General features: G+C 38.4%; 1 protein-coding gene across 3 annotated transcripts in view; it reads right to left on the bottom strand.

Annotated features, from left to right (window-relative positions):
• Dusp16 (dual specificity phosphatase 16) overlaps window positions 1-22,719 on the bottom strand; it is a 73,028-nt gene extending 50,309 nt beyond the window's left edge. Inside the window, exon 1 of one of the 3 annotated variants that reach the window (XM_004845864.4) lies at window positions 22,061-22,719. The gene's annotated coding sequence lies outside the window, so the exon portion shown is untranslated. Of the gene's footprint in view, window positions 1-20,713; window positions 22,024-22,060 lie in introns of those variants that run through there. The other 2 variants (XM_004845865.4, XM_004845867.4) reach the window with 2 other exon arrangements.
• Between the last annotated feature and the right edge of the window lie 271 nt (window positions 22,720-22,990).

The following is a 22,990-nucleotide window of genomic DNA, read 5'->3' as shown; positions in this document are numbered from 1 at the left end:
AATTACAGAAAATGAAAATGTGGAGATCTAAATGTATTTTTAGGTAAGAGACCAAATTCTCCAAAGTCACAGCCTCTGTACTTTCAAAAATAATAAAAGAGTCCGGGGATTTAGCTCAGTGGTTCTGGCGCCTGCCACACAAGTGCAAGGTACTGAGTTTGATCCCCAGTACCAAAAAAATAAAAAAATAAAATAATAATAATAATAATAAAAGAACATAACAGTTCACCTATGATACCCAACAGAAGACCAGAAGCAAAACTCCATTATGGTTTAATATGGTTGACGTGGTCTAGCTTCTAATCTTCATCAGTTTTTTTAGATGTAGATACATCAAGAAGAGATGTTTAAAGGTTGAGAGGAGGTGACAAGATACAGCTCAGGGTTCCCCAGTATATGGATGCAAGCTAAAGAAATAGTTCCACCTAGGAATTTCCCATTATTAATTTCTCATACAATCCTTGGAATTAACTTCCCCCTCTAATCTAATCCTACAAACTTCATTAAAGTAAGATAATGGAAACCAGCATTTGGGCTCCAGCCAAACAATCTACATTATATTAAATAAAAGACATCCCTATCCTTCTCAAGGCTGGGCCAATAGTTATTTTTTGAAAAGGGTGGTTATTTAACCAGAGTCAATTTTTATTCATACCATACCTTATTAATATACAACAGAAGAAACCCTAAACTAGAAAATAGTCATTCAGCTACCTCCCTTGTGAAGTGGATCTAACTCAGGGTTCACTCACTTATACAACAGTGTTTGAACATCTATATATTGTACAAGGTTTTTTCTCAAATACCTTTAGAAGACACAACTTTCTCCTATTTCATAATAGAAATAAAATTTGTATATAGATAAATGCAAGACTCCCTGTAACCTTGCTGCAAGAATGAGATGGAAAGAATTTCCAGAGGCAATGTCTAGAAGTCAAAAGGGGGAGGTGATAAATCTCACCAATGTATATTTACTCTGGATGCTCTCCTACTCCAACTCCTTAGGGTGCTGCACAGACTCTTTGTAGTCACAAATAACCTCTGGCCAAGGGAAGTTTAGAGGGACTAGGGACATGGCCAGCCAGCAAATTTCTACTAATTCTGGAGGCAACTTCCTTTCAACCGGTCCCCTAAAGGCTGGCTGCTTCCTGCCAGGAACCACTTAGCACAATTCATTTTTAGGAGGCAGACAGGTTGCTGAGTCTTACTGTGGCCCTGACTTTATACAGGGGAAAGGAGAAAGGAAGCCAGTTCATCTTCTCTCAGACCACAGGTACATCCAGATCCCTTCCTGAAAACAAATACAAAGAGAAAAAAGTGGTCCAAGCTTTACAAGTGATGGTTACCTGACAAGACTGCACTCAAGTTATTTCCACCCAGCAGCATCTCCGTTAAAGCATAAAGGGGGAAAAATAAGAGAACTATTATTAAAATTAGTTTTACTGGAAAGTCCAGTAAGACAGGCAAATGACATTAAGTGCTCAGGAGTTCATCCATCTATACTAATTGTAGGAAGGAGAAGATGGCTGTAGAGACCCATGATCCTCAAGCTTTTTTGGTCCATAAGCCACTTTAGAGTGACAAAATCATCTGATCTGCCTTCCTAACAACCGTTTCTCTGACTACATGTGATGCACTACAAACCTAGAGGAAATAACAGTGAAGAAAGTTACACACAATATAGTGAGACATGAGGCTTAGAGCAGAACACAGACATAAGATTGAAAAGTACTCACAAAAACATGTACAAGAATGCTCATAGTAGCATTATAAATGGCTGAAAGGTCCACCAACTAATGAATGCTTAAACAAAATGTAGTTTTATCCATACAGTGAAGTATTATTCAGCCATAGAAAGGAATGAATACTGTTACCTGCTACACTATGGATGAATCTTGGAAACAATATATTAAAGGAAAGAAAACAGACCCATTAGGCCACATAGTAAATAAAATGCCCAGAACAGATAAATATATACAGATAGGAAGTAAAATATTAGTTGTCAGGGGCTGAGGGAGCAAGGAATAGAACGTAACTATGTAATGTGTAGTTTTACAGGTGAAGAAAATGTTCTGGGAAGCCAGGCATGGTAATTCCTGCACTCTGGGTGGCTAAGGCAGGAAGATAATAAGTTTATCTCTCCTGTAATTTAAAATTATCTTGAAAAACAAGATAAAAAATAAAATACATACTCAAAGATCCAGAAATTCTATTACTAATTTTTTTTATATATTCATCTAAGGACACTGTATGTGCAATATTGCTCATTTCAGCCAGGCATAGTGGCACATGCCTATAATCCTAGCACTCGGGAGGCTGAGCCAGGAGGATTGCCATAAGTTACAGGCCTGTCTGGGCTACACAGTGAGTTCAAGGCCAGCTTGAACTACATAGCAAGACCCTCTCTCTCAAAAAAAAAGGCAGTAAATGGTAAATTGTCTAAATATATTATTGATGTAGTTTGCCATATAGCTGTCTAAAAACAAAGATGTCAATGTGCTGATACAGAATAATTTCCAAAAATACACCCTTTTGTGAAGTGGGTGGAAAAAAGAGACACTGGAAGAATGGTTTTATCCTTAACAACAAAAGCAATAAAAAACTCAAGAAACCCAGGAATATTTTAAGTTCAGTAGGAAAGAACCGTGCTGCTCCGAACACTCTCGTGTGTCTTTGCACACTTTGGACCCCATCTGCTGGGTCGGAGGCACGGTTAGCTCAGTCTTCACAGACACCACCAAGGAGTCTCCAAAGCAGCTGTCCACTGTCTGTGTGCAAGAGTTCCAGTTGTTCTACAGCCTTGCAGACAGTATTTTCAAGTTTTGGCTTATTTTATTTATTCTGCTGTATAGTGATAATTCACTGCAATTTAAGTCAGCATTTTTTGATGACCAATGTGATTGAGTAGCTTTTTTTTTTTTAACCTTTTACATTTAGATCTACAATTAACTGAGAATTTATTTTTCGGTTTGATGTGAAGTAAGGGGTCAAAATTAGAGGTTTTGTTATTGTTATTTTTTCTTCTTTCCCATATGAGTAGGTAAGACTGATCCAGGCTCATTTACTGAAAGACCTTTATTTAACATTGCTGCATTATAACGTTTTAATGATAGAGTGTTTAAGTATAAATATGAGGGTCTGTTTAAGGACTTTATATTATTCCATTGATCTAGTTATTCCACACTGCATATCCAACAGTGTGGATCCTGAAACTCAGTTCTTTAATATTACCTTGGCTATCTTTGCTGTTTGTATTGCCATCTAAATTTTAAAATCAATTTGTGTAAAAGTTTTAGATATGTTTCATTATATTCACTTCTAGACATTTGATATTGATATTATGTCATTTTCTAAAAATGTCATTTTCTGATGACTATTACACAGAAATTCATGCTTTGTATATTAACTTGTCTCAAAAATAAAAAAGGCAGTACATGATAAATTGGCTAAATATATTATTAATGTAGAAATGTTACTAAATTTACTTTTTAGTTGTTTATATAAAGTAAAATTCACACTTTTTCTTGTATAATTCTGAGTTTTGATCAAATGTACAGAGTAATGTAACCACAATCAAAATATGAACAATTCCATCATTCAAAAACAATTCCCTCATGACACTTCTTCATAATCAACACCTTCTCTCCACCCTAATCACTAACTGATCTGTTCTCCATTCCTCAAGTTATACCTTTCTGGAATATAACTTAAACGGACTCATACAGTGTACAGCCTTTTGAGTAGCTTCTTTCACTTGACCTAAAGCCTTTAAGATTCCACCTTACTGCATTGATCAACAATGCTCCCTTATACTGCCGGGTAGTATTACATAAGAGAGATGTACTAGAGTTTGTACATTCATTCACCTGTTAAAGGACATTCAGGTTGTTCCCAGTTTTGGGGGATTATGCTTAAAGGTACATAAACATTTGAGTACAGGTTTTTGTGTGACTGTAAATTTTCATTTAAGTATATACTCAGTTAAATGTATATTTAGCATTATAAGAAACTGGAAAACTATTTCCCAAAGTGGCTGTATCATTTTGCATTTCCACCACCGATGTATAAAAATTCTATTTGCTTTGATCCTCATCAAAATCTGGCACTGTTGAGTATTTTGTTTTTGCTTCTTCTGCCATTCTAGAGTTATCATTGTGGCTTTTTATTTTGCATTTCCCTAGTAACCTATGAGCATTATTTCAAGTGTTTTTTGCCTCCTATATATCTTCTTCTGTAAAGTATTTTCAAATCTTAGCTCTTATTTTCATTGGTTGCTTATTGTCCTATTGTTAAGTTTTATTTATACTCTAGATATGAGTCCTTAACATATTCTAGATACAAGTCCTTTGTCCTATGTCTGACTTATAGCATTTTCTCCCAAACTTATTTATTATAACAGCATCTTTGGCAGAGCAAGTTTTAAATTTTGATAATATCCAATTTCTCAGTGTTTTTCTTTTATGGATCATGTTCTCAGTGGCATAAGAACTCTTTGCCTAATTCAAGTCCCCAAAAGTTTCAGCTGGGCCAAGGATTTAGCTCAGTGGCACCTTACCTACCTTGCATGTGGCAAGGTCCTGAGTTCAATCCCTGGTACAAAAAAAAAAAAAGTTTCACTTATGATTTCTTCTACAAGTTCTGCAGTTTTGTTTTACATTTAGGTCAATGATCCATTTTGAATTAACTTGTATATGGATATATAAGGTATACAATGAAGTTTTGGATTGTTTTACTCTGTTTTTTGTTTTGTTTTGACATAGGGATGTCTAATAGTTCCGACAGTTTCTCCACTAGGAGAGGAAAAACTAGCTCAACTGTGTTGCTTTCCTATGTCAAAAATCAACTAACTGCTGGAAATGTAGCTCAGTGGCACAGTGCCTGCCTGGCAAGCTCAAGGCCCCGAGTTCAATACCTGATACCAAAAAAAAAAAATCAACTGACACCTCATACCCATTAGGATGGCTGCCAACAAAACAAAAAACAACAAGTGTCTGCAGGGAAATTAGAATACTTGTGCACTGTTGGGATTAGAAGAGTTGTAAAATGGTGCAACCGCCATGGAAAACAACATGATAATTCCTCAAAAAATTAAAAATAAAACTACAACATTATACAGCAATTCCATATGCTATGTACATTTCTGCTATAAGGTTTTTATACACACCTTTTGTAATATTTAGGAAATCCCTTTCCATTTTTGTTTGCTAAAAATTTTATCATGATAAAATGCCTGTGCATTAGATTTTAACATGTGCTTTGTCGGCATCCACTAATATAGTCATCTGATTTTTCTACTTTTTTACTGTTGATGTGATGAATAATATTGATTTGTGAATACTGTCAAAACATTTTTACATAACCATCTTGTTTACTTAGAAAATCTTATTCAATATTTTATAAATCATGGTCAACTCATGTTACTCTAATAACAGATAAGAAGGTAGAGACATAGGTACAACTCTCATGTTTAGTACTTGGATTCTGAAGCATCTGAAAGGAAAAAGAGCTTTCATTATCAGTGATATTAATGTTATAGTACAGCAGATACCTTAAAAAAACCAGAAATAAAATCACAGTAGGGAAATGTTATATTTCACATGCAACAAATGAATGGGTGAATGCTAAAAAATCTGTATTATAAATTTTGTCATACTATAAAATTTATGAAATGCTCACAATTGGCAGGGAAATTTTAGAGTTTTAATAATGATTACATTAATGAATTCTGGTTACTGACTACCACTCACAGGTTAGTTTTAACTTTTTACTTTGCCTATGTTCTTCTGGCTGTGTTTTTCACAATTAAACGACCAGCCCATGATCAGAAGGGAGGTGATGGGAAGGCTCAAAGGGCCTAAACCTTCACAGTAAAATTGTCACAGTGCCGCCAAATGAATTTTCAATCCTCGGGTGCACAGTCTGACCCGAGTTAAGAAGGATCTCGGGTGACTCTGATCATCTTGCAGCTTTCCACCACGTAGTTCTTTAAAGTGGCTTCCGTCCCCTTCATGAAGCCCCTCCTTCGCCACACCCAGCTGCATTTGGTATTCTGACAGAGGAGGAGCTGATGGTGTCCCATCAAGGCCTGGCAGCACATCAGAAAGCAATGCAGATGGTACAGATGCTCAAGCACAAGGACAATGCTGGGCTAGAAATCTCTCCTGTTGTAATTGCTACCAATAAGGCACTCATTCTGCATTATCATACAGATTCCCCATCCATTCCTACTCAGTTTGCTGGACTTTGCATTCTTTATTCCTTCTAGAGTACTGTCAACACAAAAGCATTTTAAATCATCACACCAGATGGCAATACATAAAACAAAATGAGCTCCGTAAGGACAATTTAAGTATCTATATCTACAATATGCAAAATATATATAATAAGGGCCAAGGATTTAGCTCAGTGGCGCTGTACCTGCCTCACAAGTGCAAGGTCCTGAGTTCAATCCCCAGTACCAGGAAAAAATATATATAATAATATGCAAAAAAATACCTAATACTTGAAACCTAAAAGTACTTGTAAGCATATCATAGCACCCTTCAACCTCAACCATCAAATTACAGGACTTCCTCCTATTAGTTACTTCTATAACACCACTGTCTATGCAAGAGCCCTGGACAAGCAATACATCAATCAGCTGTTCATACATTTCTTTAAACTTGGCATTTAATACTTACAAATATAGCTATTCTTAATGGAAATTTTAAAGTTATCTTAATTTGGACTGGTTGTACTGTTTTATCTATTTAAAGCAAAAACAAATACACTTTGTGATGAGCTTTTTAGCTTCTATTTCCTCAGGAAATAGAATAGATTTGAAAAGATTTCAAAAAACAAGCAAGCAAGCACTGCTGTGTATTTATTTCCAGGATAAAGTACAAGCTCTACCACTCCACAACAGACTGATTACAAGAACTATATGCAGCAGCAGTTAAAGAACTAGCCTTTAGGCCAGGTGTGGTTGTGCACACCCGCAATCCCAGCACTCAGGAGGCTGAGGCAGGAAGATCGCTGCAAGTTCAAGACTAGCCTGGGCTGCCTAGTGAGTTCAAGGCCAGTCTGAACTACATAGAGATACCTTGTCTCAAAGCATCAAAATAAAAATAAAGAATTAAGCTTTAGGCCCTGAATTTTTAGGTGATATATTATAATAGAAATTTATAATAGAAAAAAATGAGACAGATTGAGTAGAAAATTACCCAACTAGAGCTTTGGTGGAGGACTACCTACTACCAGCCACCCGGCAGCAACCAAAATTTCTATCTGTAAGTCAGATATTACTGACGTTCCAAGGAAATTTTAGGTGCTGGAGGTCAGGTGGTCAAAGGCAATACTTTAACAAGAGCTTTAGAGATGGAAGAAGGCTCAGACATCCTCTAGTCCATCTACCTGGTTTACAGACAATGAGGAGGTGGTGGAGGGGCCGGAAACAGGCAGGAGATGAGTCTTAGTCTTCCAAATCCTCTACGGAGTATAAAGCCCTGAACTAAGCACGCTGTAAGAGTAACAGCTAGTGATGGGGAGGCAGCTCTGCAGCTGCTTTATACTAGGCTCCATTTCTGTATCCTGACACCATATCACATCTGAACTGTGAATAGTTTTAAGCTGCTGATTCACATTTTAAAAAGAAAAAGGCACCCTACAACTCAACAAAAAAAAATCAAACAACCCAATATAAAAATGGGCAAAGGATTTAAAAAGACATTTCTCCAAAGATGATATATAAATGACCAACAATTATATAAAAAGATGCTGAGGGTCACTAATAAGAGATGCAAATAAAATCATAATGAGTTATCACAGCACACATATTAGGATGGCTACTATGAAATAGAAAACATTGGCAAAGAAGCAGAAAAATTGGAACATTTGTGCATTTTGGTGGGAATGTAAAACAGAGCAACTGATATGGAAAACAATATGGAGGCTTCTCAGAAAATTGAAAGTAGATCGAGCAAATTCCACTTCTAGTAAATATAAAACAATGTGAAGGCAAGATCTCAAAGAAATATTGTATACCTGTGGTCACACCAGCACCATTCACAATAACCAAGAGTTAGGAACAACTCAAATATCCATTCACTGTGAATAAAATTTTTGAATATGGCATATACATACAAAACATTAGTTTTTAAAAGGAAGAAAATCCTATCACATGCTCCAAGATGGATGACTCTTTAACACATGATACAAAGTGAAATAAGCCAAGCACAAAAAAGACAAATACATTTAACCCCTTCTATGAAGAATCTAAAATAGCTAAATTCATGGAAACAGAATATAGATTGGTGGTTATCAGGGTCTGGGGATAGAATAAAAGAGAAGTCATTTAATGGCTATAGAATTTCAGATTTGCAAAGAGAAAATAATTCTAGAATGTTTCACAACCATGTGACTATACTTAACAGTACTGAATTGTACATTTAGAAACAATTAAGATTATAAACTTCAGGAGGTGGGAAGGTCTGCAATCACAGAGAAGGGAGTTGTCAGGAGAGGCTTCAGGTAGACTGTCTTCTACAGCTAAGTATGACTTTATCAGGGAGCCAGGAAAGTGTAGACTGGGGCAGTGAATCCCTGTTGAAGAACACTAGGCAATAAAAGAGTCTCTTATAGTGTTTTGCTTAAACTATGAACAGCAGATAATCTTTAATAAAGAAATGGTGGCAGCAGCAAGTATAAACTCTTTTGCTTTTTGAGATAAGGTCTTTCTATGTAGTTGAGGCTGGCCTCAAACTCACAGTGATGCTCTTACCTCAGCCCCTGAGGGCTGGGATTACAAGAGGATGTGCCACCAAGTATAAACTGCTTAATAGCTAAGACCGTATGCATCTCTGCATCCTTTCTGGTACAGAAATCACTATGTATGTCATTATTTATGAATGACAAGGACATCATTGGCAAAAGAATAGATTTTTTTGTCCAGAAAAATGCTCATGAGACTCAGAAGTCAATGTGATTATTTTAATGGATGAATTAAGGTCACTTCTACAATCAAAATCACTGATTTCACAATAACTTTTTATTAAAAACTTATATAAAACTTTTCCTGGCAAACAGACAGATGCCATATTGCCCAACACTCAACTTAATATTTGGAAATCTCCCCCAATTATACCGTTCACTTTAACATCCCTTCTATAATCAAACAACCACTGGCAGCATCTAAAATCAGACCATTCATTCAACCACAAAAATCACTAGTCTTTCAGTTGGGACTATAGACAAGAGAAGGGGTTTTCCATCCTACGTGATTTTTTTATTGTTGGTTATAAAACTGAGAAGCTATAAAATCAAACTTCCTGAGTATTTACATTAACAAAGTTCTTAGCCATTCACAGAATTAAAAATGAAAACAATTGTTTTAATTACATACATAAAAGGTTTCAGTAGAAAGAAAAGGTTTCTAACTGGTATTTAAATATTGTGTGGTAATATTAGACTCTGCCCCTAAGCTGTTTAAAGCAGCTGTTAAGTATAAGTACACATATCCTTTTTATTCTTAAAAATACACCCCAAATTGTAAATGCCTTCTGGCCCTTTAAATATATCAGTTAATCACATTTATCTCCAAAATCTATCAAAATTGATAAGCCACAAAAAAAATGCAGTGAGATCCTTATATAAAAATTTTGTTGGGTGTACGATCAATAGTTTGAGGCAAACATGTTTTAATAGACTTTTATAAAAACTGTAGTGTTTCATAACTTGTTAAGAGCTGGGAATGCAATTTTTAACTCACTGTATATACAAATCATACAACCTTGATAGGGTCCCATATGAGGAACCAGATCATCATTCTGAAAAAGCAACAATCTCACCTCAAAGTATTTGAAATGCCAAATGTCCTGCCTCATTCCAGTAGTTTATTTGCTACAAGGCACACAGGGGATCACCTTCCTTGAGTTGTCCTTTAATTTTATCCACAGCTAATATGCAACAGGACTATTCTTACCAAATAACAAATGCTCAACAAGCAAAAGGGATGTTTAACCAGGTTTTTACAATAGTACCCAAATGTGTCCTATGTTTGATGGGAAAGCATTTCCTCAGAATATACTGATTCTAGAAATTACCACACACACACACATATATATCTCTACTAAAAGTGTAATTAGTTTTACATTTTCAGCGGAAATTTGAAGAATACAGTAATCCCATCCCCTTGGCTATACATTTCATTTCTCCTGGGAATGAAGGCAGGCTTGTGACATAATTCAAGCATATTACACTTCAGAGAGAATCGGATGGAAGTTTTGTGAAAGATTTGTTTTCAATTAGGGAGGCGCGAGGGGAAGGCCTGCTCACACTGTCTCCTTTCTGCTTTGACAAGGGATGTGCTGCCTAAGACTGAGGCAGCCATTTTGTGACCTGGTGGCAAAAATCCTGAAAATAAGCACGCACAAAAAGGCAGCAGAGTCGAGGACTGGAGGGAACCCAGGCCTTGATGACACTGCTGAGCAGCTGACCCAGCCCTGAGACCACTTATCATTGAACTCTGAACTGCCTAAGTAAATAATAAATAGCTTACACTTTAAGCTGCTAGTGGCTGTTAAGTACAGCTGAAAGCAGTCTTGAATTAAGAACAAAAATGTTCTGTGGCATGCTGTGATTTTCCTGCCCAACCTCACTTCCATTACACACACATGCTGTTATACTACAGGCAACTTAAAAGTTGCGTCTGTGTAGTTAAGAGACCAATTTGATTACTTTATAGCTATAGTGCCTTAACTATGTGACTCCACTGAGATGAATGTCACCAGCGGAGAAAACATGAGGAAAAAATGTGACCTAGAATCATGTTTGGCCCTGAACACTGACTTTGATCTTTGCTTCTCCCATCTCAAATCCTTTCTGGAAATAAGTGCCATATAAATGGTATCTGAACTAAAGTCTTCTGTCTCCTTGAATCATAACTTTTTGTTAGTTAAAAAAGCACAAATAAAGTACTAAAATGTCATTCCTGAATTTTCAGCTTCCAATCTACCCAGTTAACATTTTCACCACTGATCCTAATAACCAAAGCTGAGACTTACCATGGCATTGCTATTTTCCCTTCTATAACAGAATACACAGAATTTGAGTATTGTTAAGACAATAAGTCAGATTAGTCACTGCAGTTATTTTAATCATATTTTGACAGAAATCTTTCAAATATATATTCATGTCCATGAGTCCTATTGCAGATACCCCCGTACTCCCAGCCCCATTTGTCCAGGGTTCAGGACACGTTGGAGCCAGTTCATTCCATCGCTTTCTCCATCTGCTGATTCTTACCTCTACTCTCTGCCCACAGCCCAGTCCTGCCGATAGCTTTCATTCACTCTTCTCTTACCATTTGTTCTAACCTTATTTGTTATCCCTCAGCTTTCTCAGGCCAAGGGAAAAAGAATCTACAACTCCCTAGTTAGATGGAACAAACAACTGCCAGGAGCACTCTGTTCTCTCAAATATGTGCTACCATCTCTTCCCTCTTGCTATTCAAAGGGGAAATAAAATGACTGATTTTTTTGAATACAGTTAAAAAGAGGAACATAAATATGTACATATATGGGCACAGAGCCGTTTTAGTTTAAAAGTAGGGAGTGAATGCTCATTTTTGGTAAGATGTGTTTTTACTGACTGCTCCCTTCTCCCTACCCTTCATCCACCTCTCTGATGTCATACGACCTTCCACCCATACAGTCTCTGGGTTACCTGGATCATCCTACACACTAGCATGTTCCTCTCTCCCTGACACTGAGTCAGCTAAGATGAAACATCACTTTATCGATACGCATGTACATGTCAGATTGTTCTAAATAGATACACTATTTTGCACCAGCAATTTCTTTAGTGTGATCCAGAGACTGGGAGATGTGAAAGACCCCTTCAGAGAAGCTCCAATGTTAAGACTATTTTTGGTAATTTAAAGGAATTATCTACCTTTTTCACACTTATTTCATGAATGAACCTTTTTCACTTATCTCATGAACAACAGTGATTCCAGATTATATAAAGTATGTAATCATGCATCACCTTGACAGCTAGTGCATGTGCTTATTTATATATTCTTCACTCCCATTATAAAAAGTACCACTTAAAATTGTTCCTGGTAGACACACTCAGCCACCTCATCTTTGACAAGGGAGCCAACCACCCTCACTGGAGGAAAGATAGCCTCTTTAATAAATGGTGCTGGCAAAACTGGATTTATACCTGCCAAAGATTAAAACTAGACCCCTATCTATCACCATGCTCTAAACTAAGATCGAAGTGGATTAAATATGTAAATATTAAAACAGAAACACCAAGCTTGCTGGAAGATAAGTTAGGTAGAACTCTTGAAGACACTGGCACAGGAAGACTTCAGAAACAAAACCTCAGTAGCACGGGAACTAGCACAAAGAATCAACAACTGGGATCTCATCTTATATAAAACGCTTCTGCAGGGCCGGGGATTTAGCTCAGTGGTTCTGCTGCCTGCCTCACAAGCACAAAGTCCTGAGTTCGATCCCCGGTACCAAAAAAAAAAAAAAAAGAAAAAAGCTTCTGCACTGCAAGAGAAACCACCAACAGAGCTAAGAGACAACCTACAATGTAGGAAAAAAAATTTAACAGCAGTACCTCAAAGGGCTGCTATGTAGAATCTATAAAGAACTTTTAAAAAATCAGACCTCCCAAATTTAAAGACCCAATCAATGGGCATCTGAAATGAACAGACATTTCTCAGACAAGGAAGTAGAAATAGCAAATAAACATATGAAAAAATGTTCAACATCACTGGTCATTCGAGAGATGTAGATGAAAACAACCCTGAGATTCCACCTCACTCCAGAAAGAATGGCTGCTATCAAATCAACCAATAACAAATGCTGGCGGGGCTGTGGAGAGAAAGGAACCCTTCTGCATTGTTGGTGGGAGTGCAGACTGGTGCAACCACTGTGGAAATCAGTATGGAGATACCTCAAAGAACTAGGGCTAGAGGTCCCATTTGACCCAGCTATTCCCCTGCTGGGTATCTTCCCAAAAGAATTAAAAGAATCATACCACAGTGATATATGTGCACTCATGTTTATTGCGGCACAGTTTGTAATAGCTAAAGCTTGGAAACAGCCCAAGTGCCCATCAACTGGAAACTGGATAAAGAAGATGTAGGTTTTTTATAAAATGGAGTACTACTCAGCTATAAAGAATGAGAAACTAGAGACATTTATAGCTAAATGGATGTATATTGAGGCCATACTCTTAAGTGAAATAAATAGGACACACATGTAAATACTGAATAGTTTCTCTGGTGTGAGAAACTGAAAGTGTAAATAAGGATTAAAATGATTAAAACGAATAACTGATAATTTGAAATGGAAGAAAAGGTCCAAAGGGGGGGGAAAGGGGAAAGGAAAGGGAAAGGAAAAATTATGAGAAAAGGAAAAAATGGAAACAACATCTTTGTAAATAGGGAAGGGTGGAGGTGGTGGACAAGGAATAGGGAAAAAATAAGAACCAAGATACATCATGTACAGGTACAAGAACCCAATGATAAATGTAAACGTGGGCCGAGCATTTAGCTCAGTGGTTCCACTGCCTACCTCACAAGTACAAGGACCCGAGTTCGATCCCTGGTACCACAAAAAAAAAATAAATAAATAAAAATAAAAAATGTAAACGTATTGTATACCTAAAATGTACCAATAAATGAATTTAAGCAAAAAAAAAAAGTCACTGGGTAAAGAAAATGGTATTAATTTTATGAAATCTCAACTCATGTTGCTCTTTTTAGTAGTATGATGGAATGGAAAGTCACATAGAGGACTTCTGATGGAATACTTACATACAATGCCTCTCCTGAAGGAAAGTACATATTCAATTGTTTATGAGGTTTTTGCTTTTGTTTGTTTTGGGGGAGTTTTGTCTTGTTTGGTTTGGTACTGTGGAATTGAACCCTGCATGACTCTACCACTGCATTATACCCCAGCCCTATTTTTAAGTTTTGAGACATAGTCTAAGTTGCCTAGGCTGGCCTGGAACTTGCAATCCTTCCACCCCAGTCTCCTGAGTAGCTGCAATTACAGGTGTCCACCTCCACGCCAGGTGAATTATGAGCTTTTTTCAGAAAATACCAGTTTGCCTTAAAAGAATAACTGCCACAGAACTTACTCAGACTTAGGCATCTAGCAGACATTTCCTTTAAATGAGGCAAGCCTCTCTTTTCAAGGAAAACTGAAAATATTTGTTGCCAATGATAAAGTTTAAGCATTCAAGATAAAATTAAAATTTTGGAAAACTGAAACTCACTACCAACATCTTAACCATTTTCCAATTCTTAAAAGACTTTGGATGAGACTAACAGTTATTAATGAAGGTTATTTGTACAATATTGTATAATCAAATATACCAATACCCAAAAGATCTGTGTAACTCAGTAAACCATTATTTTTCAAAGGACTAGTCCATGATATTACAAAATGACACGTAAGTCAAATATCCATTCAAAATACATGATGGACCAATAGATGTTAATGCTACAAAGTACAAAAAAATTCATAGATGTGGTATCAGTTTTAATGCCGAAACTTTGAAGAACCTACCAGTCGCTGAGTTATGACATAACAAAGATATGCATAATTATATAAAAAGACTATTAAAATACTCCATCTTTTTCAACTATGCATTTGTGCATAGCCAGGTTTTCTTCATATATTTCAACCAAAACAGTGTATCAAGAGATTGAATATAGAAACAGTTATGCATATCCAGTTATCGTCCTTTAAGAAATACATTAAAAACAATGACAAAATGTAAAACAAGGCCACACTTATTAGATTTGTCTTGGAATAATTTTTGTAATAAAAGTGTGTTAACCTTTAATGTTATTTTTAAAAGACTTTTAAACATTTGTTTTAATTTCTAATATGTTAAATATTGATAGATATCATCCACATAAAAGTAGTTGGGGGTCCTCAATAAATTTTAAAGGTATAAAGATATCCTGAAACCAAAATGTTTGAAAAACCACTCGAAAGATCTTGGGTCCATTTCTAGCACCATTTCTTTCTTGCTCAGGAATTTTAATAAATTAGTTTCTCTGAGGCCTTAGTTTCTTCATCTGTGAAATGGATAAGTCATGTGTTCTTCTGAAGATAAAAAAGACAAAATATGTCAAAGCATGTACTATAAATTACAAGATATATTATTACCACAAGATCTCAAAGTTGAGTTTTAAGCACTTATGATGCTTCTCCAAAATTCTCCTATTCTTAAAATTTTGTGCCAGGCATGATGGCACATTCCTGTAATCCCAACACTCGGGAAGCTGAAGCAGAAGGATCGCTGTGAATTAAGAGGCCAGCCTGGGCTATATAGGAAGTTCAAGGCCAGCCTGAACTCCAAGACCGTGTCTCCAAAAAAAAGTTATGAAAAAGAGAACTTACAGAAAACGCTGAGTGAAGATTTTCAATTAGCTGATTAGCTTAAATCTCCAACTGCATACTTTTACTATGTTAAATTTCTAACCTAACAGTTATACTAATTGGGAATATATACTTTAGTCCATTATTGTGCTTATTTCCAAATGTACATAACTATATAGAAAATAATAACAAACAACAAATGCCAATTACCCAGCCTCAATTTTAGAAAACTTGCCAATATTGTTTCATCTCCCACTTGTTTTCACGCCTATCTTGATACTTTTAAAACCCTATCCTGGTATTTTTTTAAACACATATTAGGTATCATTCCATTTTGCCTATACATACTTCCATAGGTATCTGTAACAGATGAAAAAGAATTCTTTTTTTGGTACCAGGGATTGAACTCATGACCTTGCACTTGTGAGGCAGGCGTGAGTGCCACTGAGCTAAATCCCCGGCCCTATAGATGATAATTTAACATAACCACAATACCATTATACCTGAAAATGTTATGGTTATAGTTCTTAAATTTCATCTGATACTCGATGTTCAAATTTCCTGTCTCAAAAAAAAAGTCTTTGTTAGTTTTTAGGTGGTTTATTTTATCAATATGTCATTCTTACCAGTTGTTTCAAGTGAACCCAAGATTTTTAACAAAGGCTAGGAAGAGGAAATAATACCATGTTTCATATGCCACACACAGTTTACAAAACAAACTCAACAATCTTCCTGAGAAGTGTGCTTTTCCAACCAAACAACAAACAAAACACACTACAAAATAGGTCAGCATGGCAACACATACACTTGAGTATTCTGAGAAGTTTCCAGAAGAGGACACAGCTCAGCTGCTCTGGTAAGGGAAAGAGCTGTTAGACTGTGAGGGGACAGAGGGGACAGGAAACCACCACCCACCATTTCGGAAAAGATGAGGTGAGGTCAGCCACAGGGTCAGAGCTGGAGGTGAGGTCACAGACCTGTTCTAGTGTCAGCACACAGCTCAGACAAAAATCAGCCCAAAACCTGCCAGCTGCAACTCAAAGCTCAGAAAACAGTGCTCTAAGCTAGAGACATAATGTGACAACTATAAGAATTAATTCAATTTATTCAGCAAATATTTATCCAAAGACGACTCTACTAGGTACTATCCTGGAGACAAGCTGTGTATTTAAGAAATAAATCAATATACAATGCAAATAAGAAGTAGCATATACTTCTCTACACATCTTTTCCCATTAATTCGAAGAGGAAGAACAGGTATATTTAATATTAACTATCTTGCTAGACCACTACAATTTATAGCGTATCTTTTTTTCTATAAATTATAGTTTGCCCCCTCTATACTCCTCCTACAGAGACATTAAAATAAATCTGAATTCTGCGGTCCTTCCCAAGTATTTGTAAGGCATAGAGTCAGGATTAGCTTTCATAGGCCGGGGATTTAGCTCAGTGGTTCCGGGGCCTGCCTCGAAAGTGCAAGGTCCAGAGTTCGATCCCTGGTACCAAAAACAAAACAAAACAAAAAAAACAAGATTAGCTTTCATCACACAAACTACAGACCCCTGACATTTATGTCTACAATTCTTTTCTAAATGAAGAAATTTAGAAGGAAATCAAGGAAATACCAATTTACCTCATCTTAAAATTGTTAGTTTTCCATTGGCTTATCTCAAGTTTATCTGAATATGTTACAGATGAAAATTGGTTAAGTGCATACAGAGTAATTCTTGAATAATTTGAGTGATTTGGTTCCATAGTGCTATACATTCATAATATAAACGATTTTAGGAATCTATTACCTAATTTCACCTATAATTTTGTTTTTAGTTAAAATGCAAAAAGTGAAGAGAGAAAACATTATTTCTTAAAGAATGCTTGAGGGAAAAAAAGGAGAAAAAAAAGAATGCTTGAGAAGCACTTTGTAAATGTTCCTCGAGACACTGAACAGTCATTGATAAGTTTTTAGTCAACGCTATAAAGAACATCTTCAAAATTAAGAAAACAAATTCAGCAGTCAAATAATAACACTTTTTCTTCAGGTTTCTGCTATTTGTAAATAAACAAGAAAAAAATGACTTTAAGGTCGTATTTGCAGTGAGACCCTATGAATCTTTAAGGAGACATAATTAAGAATACAGAGCACATGACAGTCTAAATTTACCATTCCATTCTGCAGCACGTGGCCAAGTTCTAGAAAGGGGTCCTCCCTTACACTAGTTTACCTGTCTGGTCCTTAAGCCCAACAGCTTTCTTATATTTTGACATTTTTTTGTTTTGTGTGCTCTCATCCAAGGTACCATCAAAACAAACTGTCCTTAGAATTTAGCCCTCCTTTATAGCACTATTGTGATTGTTTTCAAAGTACATGAAAGCCCTTACTAAACAGTAAATGATGATATAAGCCTTACTGCAAAAAACATGATTCTTAGCAAATGGCAGCAAAAGAACTATGAATAAATTGTTGAGTTAAAAATGCAAAGCTTGCATGCCCCAACCTAAGTAAAAAAGTCACAAAGGTTTCTTTTTTTTCAAACAAAAGACTGGTTAGAGATGAATTAATGCAGAGAATTCTATTCAAATTGGTTTAGACCACATATGAATATTTAAAAATTGCAACATTAACATTATTCATCAAGATACCACAGGCAGAATAGATTACTCACAGTAAGTGGGTCTGTAACTAACCTCTATAAATTTCTTGATCATTATTATCTCCACTATTTGGCACCAGTTGGCATCAGATTTTTCATATACCGTGTGCTTGTCCTTATTATTTACTGTGTATCTTCTCCCCCACTGGACTCTAGAGTTCCAGAGGAGCAAAAATCTTATCTTGTCTCACTATACGGCCAGTGTCTGGCACCCAGGAGAAGGTCAACATAAATTTGGTGATTAGTCCAGCTTTCCACCTGGACTTCCCTTCCTGCGAATACAACACCACCATGGGTTAAGGCCAGGGTCAAATACTATTATCTCTAAAGATTACTTCCTTGAACCTTCCAATCTTTCTCCTTTATACCAGGAATTTGCCACTTACCAGCTGTCTGATCATTGTTTATCTTTGCCTATACACAAATCTCATTTAAAATTCTTGTAATCTTCCTCTCCTTAAGGGCACAGACTTACATTCCCAACTTTTTGTATTCATGTAAATAATATACCTTTAATAAATGGTTTAATTTATACCTGTAAACAGACATCTAGTTAAAGTTAGTAATCTCAACTTTTTATAACTTATCCCTCCCTTCTGAATAACTCCAAATCGGTCATGAAATTGAAATGGATCCCCCTCTATTTTGAATTTATCTCTAGAAATTTCAAGTTCATATTCTCATATTGTATAAATTGTAACTTATGATCATAGTTTATCCATCCCCCTCCACCAAGATTAATTTATGTAGTAAAAATCTTGACTTTTTTATAACACCTATAGTGAAATTTTAGCCCCAATGTAGAAGAGAGTGAAGTTTCCCTACTACTCCCTTCTTGTTGCTGCTATATCAAAGGGTATTCTTCCACTTCTGCTCTTTCCTGTCACATCAAGATGTATTCCATTTCCTTCTTCACTGGTCATACCCCGGCAAGCTTTTATTATTTCTTTGTACTTGTTCTCAGTAATCTGCTTTCAATCCTTCTTTCTGAACCACTCTTGTTTCCTCCATTTATTTGATTAAATTTCTAACTATCTCAATCGATCTGTGTGAGACTGGCTTGTTCTGCAAGTCTAAGTTCTTTAAGTTCACCCATTTTATGACCCTTCCTTCACACTGCCAACCCCTCATCATTCTAGGCTAAGGAAATGTATAAAACAACAGATTATCCACAACACAAAATCAGGAGCAAAAATGACATCTAGCTTTTGAATATGTAATATGTAGCATTGGGCAAGATTTGGTTTATTTATGTTTTTGCTTAAGCCAACATTACTAAGACTTTATTTTGTGACAGTGGATCTCTGTTTTTAAATTTGATTCACTTATTCCTTCAAAGGCCAGTCAAGCATCAACTAGCTTTTTCTATGAAGTCTTTTTAACTTGTTCAATCTCTTGAAATGTCATAAAATGTTTTCTGTTCCTCTTTTTCTTAGGATTCAGATCCAAATGAGTTTAATATTAATTTATTTCTTTAAGCTAAAGTACTTTTTGCTTGAGAACTCAAAGCATTTTAAAAACATTAAAAGGCCAGTAAAATTTTTAGTCCAGGTAATATAGAACAGAATGCTCTGTTTTAGTAAGATACTCCGGGAAACCTGGGAGTTCTAGGATAAATGACACTGATAACTTTAGCAAATTATATTTAGTAGGATTTTATAATTTGCTGAAAAGGAACAACTTTACCGAACAGCTATATAAATCTGCTTCACCAATATATTAATCCCACATGCTGAAAATTCTATGAATTTCCTCAATAAAGGCACTTAAAATAGCATCAAAATAAACTCACATCAGTCCTGTCTCTCCCAACTCCAGCTCTAACTCTTCTTCAAACTATAGTACTGCACTTTTTCTGGAGGTGGGGAGAGCTGGGGGCTGAACCCAGGGCCTGCCTACATCTCCAACCCAGACCTACCTTAAACCCTCATCTCTCCCCTCACTTCCAACCATGCAAATAACTAACTTGAATGTGCGTGTGGGGGGAGAATTGGCTTAACAGGATCTTCCCTTTTGCTCCCTTCTCAGTTACTGCCATTAACATTTTGACCAACACCCCCCCACACACCAGAATCCTCAATTTCACATTGACCATTTTTATTTTACAGGTACTCAATTACATTTAATAAGCTGAAGGAAAGGACAGGAACCTTCTAACCTGAGGAGTGGCAAAAGTCGATGATTCTGCAGTAGTGTTCCTCACCCTCCCCCATAATTATGCACTGAAACACTCAAGTAAAATAAGTACAATTTAAGCCAAATTAGATATTTTACTTTTGAGGTGCTGACATACTAGAAGTTAAAACTAAAAAATTTTTAAATATCATTGCCAGTTTACATATTTTTTTAAAACACCTAAATGTTGGTGTACAGTGCATGAACTAAATCCATAATTCAAAATAAACACATTTCTAATTTTCTTCACACATGTGGAACTTTGATAAGTACAAATTATTTTATCTGAAACCCAATTTGAACAGGTGTTATTTTGTCCAAATCTTTACATAAGATGCCAAGAGTTGAGCCCCGCAAATTTTTTTTCAATAGCAACCTTCCCACAATGTGTTTGAACTCAGTAAATTCTGTAACTTTCTTTTAAAAACAATGACAAAATCTTTCACAGTACCTTGTCACATTTTGACTAAAATACACAAAGCCACAAATTCTTACTTTTTCAATTTACTGCTCCAGGCTGCTGCCTTCACCAACCACAACTGCCGGTGCCTTAATTTAGCATTGCCTCCCAAACTGTGTCCACCAAGGAAAAGTAAATAATTAAAAAGTAATTAACTCCATCGGTATGCATTCTTTTCTTTTAAAAATCTGCCTAAACTTTAAGCAATCTCTTTTCTTGATGGAGTTGAAACAGCAAAACAACTCAGGAAACAGTTGTCGCCTACAGGTACTATCAATCAGCCCAGAGAGTGGGGAAAAAGGAGGCATTTTTCTGACAGTCTCAGTTCCCCAAATGGTAGTCAGAGCCCTCTCATGAGTGGTAAATTTCACACTCATGTATTCCACACACACACACACACACACACACGCAAAGACAGACAAGAAAGAAACATACCTGGTCATTTTCTAAACAGGTTTGATAGGTTTGGTTCACTTGTAAGAGCTCAGTATTTACTTATAATCTCTTAAAGCAAAGTGGCAGCCAGAGCGCTGGGTAAATAAAAACTTCAGAGGTTTTTAAACCCTGCATCTTAACTCACTTCCCCTTCGTTCAAGGGGACGGCACAGCAAATCCCAGAGCGAATGAGATTATGCAACAGGTTCTTCCTCTCCACCTTATTCATCACAGGCTGGCTAGAGGTGTGCTTTCTCCACAATCGAGACACCCGGGACTTCAACGCGCCAAGGGTCTCTGCAGCAGGCGTTTAGCAAACGTCTTCGCGATTGTGCAGTATCCATTCATTGCAAGATCTACTTTATATTTTCTCACCTTCATTACCAGTTGTCTTTAGGAAGTTAAACCCAGCATTACAAAACTTAGGTTTTGGGTAGACACATGTTCTTCTGCGATATTTTATGTCATGAAATGACACACGGTACACAGACCCTCCGTTGTCTCCCTGGATTTTATTTCTCACGTTTCTCGGGCAGTGGAAAGAATCCCTGGCGCGCCGGACCCCAACACCACGACCCAGGGTGAAAGTTAAGACTTTATTTTGGGGGAAAGGGGTAGTTTTGCAAAGGCAGCACGGTCACCACCCAGGTGGCCCCGCCGCCTGCACCAAAGGCGACTCCGGGATAATGGGAACAGTCAGGCCGGGGCCCCGCTTGGCAGGCGTGTTGTGTAACAGCCGCGCCTGGAAGTGAGCAGCTTCGCCCGCGAAGGTGCCAAGTCCCGGGCCGGCCGAGCCCGCTGCCCTCCTCGGCTCCGCTCGGCCCAGGCGCTCGGACCGCGACCCGCGCCCGGCCCCCAGCCCCCAGCGAGGCCTACACCCCGGCGGGCTGCCCGCCGCTCCCGGACTGCGGGGGGGCGCCCCGACACCCCGCCCGCGCGCCACTTACTTCTGGGGCCGCCGAGCCCGGCTCCTCGGGGGGACGCGGACGTTTCGCGGCGTCGCCCGACGGCGGCTCCCCGCGGCCCCTGGCGGAGCCGGGAGGGCGACTGCGCTCTCGCCCAGCGCCCGTCCCGTCCAGTCCCGTCGCTCCCCCGCCGTCGTCTTTCCACGGGATGACCCGGTCCTGTCGGAGGGTGGGCGAGGGTGGGCGAGGGTGGGCGAGGGTGGGCGGCTCGGGAGGAGAGGGGCCGCTCGCGACTTTCCCTCACTCTTTTTCCTCCACCACCGCCGGCCCCAGCCGACCTTCCAAAAGAAAGAAGTCCGAGTGAGTGAGAAACTCGGGAGGTGGAGGCGAGGGGAGGGCGCGCGGGGGCGGCGGGCCGAGGAGAAGCGGTAAAAATTGATGGAGGCCCCACGCGGGACCCACGGGCGCGGGGGCGGGGTGGGGGCTGGGAGAGAAAGAGTCGCTGGTCAGGAAACTTCAAGCGCGGATGAGGTCATTGGTTTAAAAATAAAGAGATGGCGTCACTTGAAACCAATCCCAGTGAATGAACTCAGCGGAGCCCCGGGGAAAGGAGGAGACAGGCGAGGGCAGGGCGGGGGGCGCCGGGCGGGGCCGCGCGACCATCCCGCCCCTCGCGCCCCGGCCCGGTCCGACTCGGTCCGCAGAGCGCTCGCCGCTCGGGGAGGCCGCTCGGGGAGGCTCGGGCCGCGTTCCCTTCCCTTCCCGAGCCAGGCGACTCGGAGGCAGGTTCCGCGGGCGCCGCGGGGAGGGGCCGCCCTAGGCGGAGGCGGCCCGCGGCCTCCAGCTCCTCCCGCGCCCGCCGCTCCGGGCTCGCGGCCCCTAGCCAGGCCGGGTCCTGCCGCGCTTCGCCCCACTGGTAGTGCGGGTCCCACCCACCCGGACCGCAGCCTTCGCCCAAAGCCGTAGGTGGTT

This window comes from Heterocephalus glaber, unplaced genomic scaffold, assembly GCF_053883595.1.
Source record: "Heterocephalus glaber isolate CG9 unplaced genomic scaffold, H.glaber_assembly_v1.0 deba00001444, whole genome shotgun sequence".
Lineage (NCBI taxonomy): Eukaryota > Metazoa > Chordata > Mammalia > Rodentia > Bathyergidae > Heterocephalus > Heterocephalus glaber.
Note: the sequence above shows the minus strand (reverse complement) of the source record. Positions and strands in the feature narration are given on the sequence as shown.